The following is a 7,481-nucleotide window of genomic DNA, read 5'->3' as shown; positions in this document are numbered from 1 at the left end:
TATACATCCCTTTTGAATGTAACTCCTTTTCTAACCACAACTGGGGCAACCATTCTTTCTCATGTTTGATCTCTGCTCTGCTCTGTGATTTGCTATGAACAAGAACCAGGAAATCAGCCGGGCGTGGTGGCGCACGCCTTTAATCCCAGCACTCGGGAGGCAGAGGCAGGCGGATTTCTGAGTTCGAGGCCAGCCTGGTCTACAAAGTGAGTTCCAGGACAGCCAGGACTATATACAGAGAAACCCTGTCTCGAAAAAAACAAAAACAAAAACAAAAAAAAAAAAAAAAAAAAGAACCAGGAAATCTCAAAGACAATAGTCAGAGGACAGCATTAGGACAATTTCTAAAGACATTCAAAGGGTCAGTGAATGTATACGTGAAGGTATGTTCAAATTCGTTAGCAATCACGGGGACACAGCTGTTAGAGGTGTTGATGGTAAATAGGTGAGGCATTGTATAATGAAAGCCAAGTGTTAGAGAGGGAAGAGAGACAAGATACAAAATATTCACGCCTGTTGGTAGGAGGGTTCATTCATACAACAGTCTAGAAAACAATCAAGAATCTCTTGTTCAAATCAATGTAGCTTTACACTGTTCTCCTGCTTCCTCCCTGCACCCCCCCCATCCCCAAATTGTTTCATAGTCATTGAATCTGTGTTTGCTCAATGTGACTCCCAAGGACTTTTCTTTGGGGGGGGAGGGATTTGGGTTGGTTGTTTTGTTTGGTAACCTAGCTGTCCTGGAACTCACTGTGTAAAGCAGGCTACTCTCAAACTCACAGAGCTCCTCTTACCGCCACCTCCCAAGTGCTGGAATTAAAAGTGTGCATTTCCAGGCACAGCTTCCTCCTTTCTTGAAAATCACAGTGAGAACTGGAGACATCTTACATCTGGTAAGTGGGTGAGTACAGTGTACGCGGCCTTTCTCCTTGACCTACTGGCCAGTGAGCAGCTGGAAGCAGGACACATGGCTCATAAACATAGGACAGTTTTTAATAATCCAGTCATGGATCTAAAATACCCAGGGATGTGGCACACACCTTGAATCCCAGCACTTGGAAGACAAAGGCAAATTCTCTGCGAGTTTGAAGTCAGCCTGGTCTACATAGCAAGTCCCAGGATAGCCGGAGACTGTCTCAAAAATAAACAAACAAACAAGCCTCCTATCACAATACCACTTTTGCTGAAAGGAAAAAAATACAAAAACCCCTGCAGGACAAAGGTGACTGCTGAGCTGTGTGGTTTGTCGCTGTCCATTCACATTCTCGCAGGAGTCAAGAAGTTGGCAGTTGTGAGCAGACCCTGTTCACTGGAGAGGCCTGTGCAGTAAAGTGTAGATCCTTTCATGTACTGTACTGTACACCTGATACTGTAAACATACTGTAATAATAATGCCTCACATGGAAACGAGAATAGACGTTGGGTCAGCAGCAAGCTGTAGTTTTTAAAAATGTTTTTAGTTAAATGTTGAGGAGAAAAAAAATGGCTTTTCCCCCAAAGTATCCTGTGTGAACCTACAACGCCCTGACCTCTTTCTATCCTCCTTGATTGTATGAATAGCCCTGCAATCAACTCTTAGAACTGGTTTTAACCTTTAGCTGCAGCGGCTGCGCTGCCACGTGTGTATATATATGATGTTGTACATTGCACATACCCTTGAATCTCCACAGTTTGGTCCCCTTCCCAGCTATCCCTTTATAGTATGGCGAGTTAACAAGTTGGTGACCTGCACAAAGCGAGACACAGCTATTTAATCTCTTGCCCGACATTGCCCCTCTTGGTGCGATGCTCTACAAATCTCTGTAAAAAGCCCTTGCTGTCTCAGCAGCCAATCAGCTCACAGTTTATTTTTTTATGGGTTTTTGTTTTGTTTTGTTTCATTTCTAATCGAGGTATGAAAAAGTTCTAGGTTCAGTTGAAGTTCCTGATGAAGAAACACAATTGAGATTTTTTTTTCAGTGATAAAATCTGTATATTTGTATTTCAACAATGTAGCTAAAAACTTGATGTAAATTCCTCCCTTTTTCCCTTTTTTGGCTTAATGAATATCATTTATTCAGTATGAAATCTTTATACTATATGTTCCACGTGTTAAGAATAAATGTACATTAAACCTTGGTTAAAAAAAATGTTTCTGTCCAAAGAACAATGTCAATACCCTTGTTTCATATATACATAATATGTAAAGAGTTGCTGATATTTCAGATTTATTTTTTATAGAACATGATTTTTATAATTTCAACTGTTAATATTCAATGAATAGAATAATAATTTTAAGATGTATTTCATTGTTATGTCTCCCTTTCCATTTCTGATTTTATTAACTTAGTTAGATATTGTCTCTGTACCCTCTGGTTTGTCTGGCTAAAGGTTTATCTATCTTGAACTCTTTTTGATTCTATTTAGTTGATTTTAGCCCTGAGTTTGATTAATTCCTGCGGTTTATTCCTCAGTAGTTCAGTATTCACTATCTATTACTTTGATGTTTCTTATTAGTACAAGCTATTTGCAGTGTCTTTTAGTTTATGTTTTTCTGATCCATTCCCATAATTAGGGTTAGGTTATACATAAAGCTAGGAATGTGATTGAAATTATTATTACTTTTCTCTTTATACCTGCTCAGGAGACACTTGATGGTTTTTCTCATGATTGAAATACTGGCTTTGGCAATCTTGTTAAGATTGTTACTACAAAATCATTATTCTTAGAGATAATTGTTTTTCTATGTCATTAAGAATTATCTCTGGGTTAGAACTTTAGGACTATGGAAATATCTAGCAGGTAATGAAATTGAGGTCACTTTGGTCTACAGATCAACTCCAAGGACACCAGGAGCTTCATGGAGAAAACTTGTCTTTGGTGTGAAAAAAAATCTAATAAAGAATAAGGCTGAATATGGCTGTGGTCACCTTTAATCTTAGTAGTCAAGAGGAAGAGGCAGGCAGATTTTGGTGAGTTTGAGGCCCATGAGAAGAATATAGTGATACCCTGTATCAAAAAAAAGAAAAAAAGAAGGAAGGAAAAAAGGAAGGAAGGAAGGAAGGAAGGAAGGAAGGAAGGAAGGAAAAAAGAAAGAAAGAAAGAAAGAAAGAAAGAAAGAAAGGAAGGAAGGAAGGAAGGAAGGAAGGAAGGAAGGAAGAAAGAAAAAAGAAAGAAAAGAAAGAAAGAAAAAAGAAAGAGAGAAAGAAATGGAAAGGGAAATGATGGAGTAAAGAAAGGAAAGGAAGTACGGAAGAAAGAGAAAGAGGGAGAGAAAGAGACAGAGACAGAGAGAGAAAGAGAAAGAAAGAGAGACAGAGAGAGATCTCAAATATAAAATGTTAAAAAGGATAAAAAAATTATTGGCACGGTCAAAATACTGCTATGTGACCATATTCCAAGCTGCTCTGAGGACTGTAGGTTGGGCATGGTGGCACAGACCCTGTATAACACTATCTCAGAGACGTAAAGGACCTCTGAGAGATCCTGGCCCACTTCAACTACCCAGTAGTACCAGGCCAGCTGGGTTGCACAGTGAAGACCGTCTCAAACACAGAAGAAACAAACAACATTTAGAGGGCTAAGACAATCTGATAATCTCTTAACCCAGAAGTTGAACCCCAAAAGAAACCCTCGCCCAATCTCTGAAAACAAACAGATGATTATGGGGATAAAGTGACCATGATGGAAATTCTTGGTTATCAATGTGATTACATCTGAAATTAATGAAAATCTAAAAAGAGAGGGCACACCTGTTTGGGATTTTTGGTTAATGTGACATGGAAAGATCCACCTCTAAAACAAATCTTGAGGCTGGCAGACACACACCTTTAATCTGAATCTTGCTTTAGGAGGACCCACCTCTAATCTGGGCCACACCTTCTTCTGGAAGCCTACATAAAGAGGCTTCCAGAAGACATGCAAGAGGAAGTGTTTGCTCATTGTCTGCTTGCTCTCACATAGCTAGGAAGTCCATTCCTTCCCTGGGATCCCAACATCTCTACTGAAGACCAGTTGAGACCTCCTGCCTTGTGAACTGAGTGGATTGTGGATTCGTGAATTTTCCAACCATTGTAATAACTGAACGGCAGCTTGTAAGTCATTCAAATATATCCCCTTTTTATATTTAGAAATTCATTTTGACTAATATAGTGATGATGGATTTAATTTAGAAGATTGAGAAGAAAGATATTTCTTTCAAAAATCTTTCTCTGAGCTGGGCAGAGTGGCCCATGGGTTTTATCTGAGAACTCAGAAGAGGGAGGCAAGCATATCTATGATTCTGAGGGAGGCCAGCCTGGGCTATGTATCAAGGTCTACACTATATAATGTGACAAGGTCTTAAAGGAAAACAAAACAAAAACAAAAATGTCTCTGTCTCCACCATCAAAGACATTGAGATGAATCAGAATGGGGCCCAATAAGATTCATTCTAAAGGAGTTGATGGCTGAGCCCAATGTCTTAAACACTAATTCTCTGTATCTCAGTGCCTTCCTTCTTGTTATATAATATCCATCCATTTTATTTTTCTACTTAAACACATTCACAGAGGGCTCTGAGTGTGTCTCAGTGGCAGAATAATTGCTTGGCACATGTACAGCCCTGAGATAGATGCCCAGTAAGAAGACATACAGTTAGCAGGGGTCTGTCTTTGTGGCACCCCTCTACAGGACAGACTTGGATGACCTGTGTGTTGCAGTGATAGAATCCTGTGACCTGTGACTATTTTTTTGGCTTTAATTTTTGTTCCATAGTTTTTTTTTTTCTTGATTTTTGTTTTTCTTATCTAATGGGAGAAGTTATGAAAGGGTTTATTGAATGATTAGGTGTCAAAACCTCATCTAAGCACTTGGGAGGCAGAGGCAGGCAGATCCCAGAGTTGGAGGCTATTTCTGCTCTACACAGAGTTCAAGGACAGCTATCACAAACAAACAAACAAAAGAGAAACAAACAAACAAATCCAACTGATGTAATGGTGTTAAGAGGGATAAACTGTTTGAAGACTTTTAAGAATGAAACTTTCATTCTGATTAGTGGGTATAACACTGAATTAGCCACAGTCTTTTCTAATGGCATCTCTGTTAAAGTTCCCAAACATTGCTCTCTTTTGTATTCTGCCTCTTAATGAATTCTAAGGATTTCTGGTGAAAAAAAGATTCAATTATTAGAGATGATAGGCTTATCTAGGGAGGGGGAGGTTCTTGGGAGTAAAAGAGGAGATTGGAGAGGCTTAACAGCACACTTGAGAGAGCTGAGGCAAGCTACAAGCAGTGCAAAGGGTTCTCCTCTGCAGTCTCCCCTGAGAGAGAAGGCTTGACAGAGAGGTGAGTGAACCACACCAACCAGTCTCTAGGAGCTGAAAGTCTCCGAAGAGTTTTCAATCTCTTCAGAGCTATGAAATAGTTCTTTCCCAAGACTTAAACATAACATTCACCTCTAAATACATTTGATTTTAAATAATTCAGTTTTTGAAATTTGGTTGGTGGTTTTCATTCTAACTATGTTTGTTAACATGTTTTATCTTCTTCTGGTAAAATATTCAGATAATGTCATTTATTTCTGAAGTTCAGGACTTACAAGGCAAACCCTGGAGAGTCTAGAGCTGGCTCTGTGTGCCAGGCTATCATGGAAGTTGGAAAGATCCTCCTGCCTCTGCTTCTTGAGGAGTGGGATTAAAAGCATTTGTTTTTATTATACTGTATTTTGCTTCTGACAATACATCCCTATGTAGACATAAACAAACTGGTGTTATTTTATTTCCTATTCAAATTCTTTCTGGTGTATTTGGTATTGTGTTTCTGTAGCAGGCAGGCTCAGGTCAAATGTCTTATATGAGAGAATTATTCTCTCCTCTGACTCTGGCACCCAGACACTGGGCTCAGCTCACTGGTTTGCTTCTTCCAATATTTACAATATTTTTGTTTTGAAACTGTGGTGTTAAGGAACTGAGTTTGGGTAGGGATCATTCTGAGTAGACCAGAATGGTATTTAACTAGTTCGATTGCTTGCAAAATGGATAGAAGTTACACTTACATATACCAGTTAAATTCAAACCTTTGTGGGTATATACTGATTAAGTTCAAACTTCTTGGTTTTCCTAATCAAGTTCTCAGGAACTCTTCCCTATTGTCTAATGATGCAATATGCTGAAACCACAGATGCACTTTCAACAAAAATTAAAATTTTGTTTTCAAATCAGGTAAGCTGGATCCAGGACCCAATTCCACACCCGCCATGGCTGACAAAATGGGCAGGTCTTTAGAAAACATCATTAAGCTGAACAAGATCCAGCAAGGACGTCACAACAGACCAAATTCCCGAGTGAATCGAGGCACTGGGCCTAAGAGGTACAAGCCCGCCATCACCCATAGTGGCAGAAACAGGCTGACACCATACCACAGACTAAAACAACTTCCAGACAAGTGGCAGCATGACCAATTCCTTGGTAGCTTCAAGGCTGGAAACCACATGGATACTGGTGGGAAGCTGCTCCTGTCAAACCTGCACTTCAGAGTGTCAGATGCTGATATTCAGAAACTCTTTGCTGAATTTGGAACATTGAGAAACTCTGCTGTGCACTATGATCGCTCTGGACGAAGTTTAGGGACAGCACATGTGCACTTTGAAAGGAAAGCAGATGCCCTGAAGGCTATGAGAGAGTACAATGGCGTCCCTTTGGATGGCTGCCCTATGAACATCCAGCTTGTCACCTCACAGATTGATACAAATCGAAGACCTGCACAAAGCAGAAACAGGGGCAACATGACAAGAAACCCTGGCTCTGGATGGTTTGGTGGTGGATGGTGGATTCCTCTTTTGATTCTTTTTATTTCACTTCTTATTTTCCTCCTGTTTTAAAACTCATGTAAAGCTCTTTCTTTCTCTTTTCTCTTTTTTTTTATTTTTTTCCTTTTTTTTTTTTAAATTCTGAAACAGACTTGTTTTATACTGAGTTACCTTGAGGATATATTATAATGCTTGCTTTTGTTAAGGTGCCATTTTCACGTTTACCATAATAAAAATGTGTGTAGAAATAAGCAAGTATTCTAGAGTCATAAAGTAATAAACCAGAGAAATTAGACAAGAAAAAGAGGTCAAAGGGATACAAATTGGAAACGAAGTAGTCTAACTATCACTATTTGCAAATGATATGAATGTATATATAATTGACCCCCAAAATTCCACCCGAGAACTACTAAATCTGATAAAGAGTTTCAGCAAAGTAGCTAGACTTAAAATTAACTCAAACAAATAAGTGGCCCTCCTCTACACAAAGGATCAACAGGCTGAGAAAGAAATTAGGGAAACAACACCCTGAACTATAATCACAAATAATATAAAATACCTTGGTGAGACTCTAACTAAGCAAGTGAAAGATCTGTATGATAAGAACTTCAAGTCTGAAGAAAGCCATGGAAAAACAAATCAGAAGATGGAAAGATCTCCCACGCTCATGGATTGACAGAATTAATATAGTAAAAATAGCCATTATGTTCAAAGC

The 7,481-nt window shown here is 39.1% G+C and overlaps 1 pseudogene; it reads left to right on the top strand.

The window, feature by feature from the left end:
- Positions 1-6,214: 6,214 nt before the first annotated feature.
- Positions 6,215-6,838, top strand: LOC110286363 (THO complex subunit 4 pseudogene; annotated as a pseudogene).
- Positions 6,839-7,481: the final 643 nt, after the last annotated feature.

This window comes from Mus caroli, unplaced genomic scaffold (genome assembly GCF_978045245.1).
Source record: "Mus caroli unplaced genomic scaffold, Mus_caroli_1 scaffold_1, whole genome shotgun sequence".
NCBI classification, from domain to species: domain Eukaryota; kingdom Metazoa; phylum Chordata; class Mammalia; order Rodentia; family Muridae; genus Mus; species Mus caroli.
Note: the sequence above shows the minus strand (reverse complement) of the source record. Positions and strands in the feature narration are given on the sequence as shown.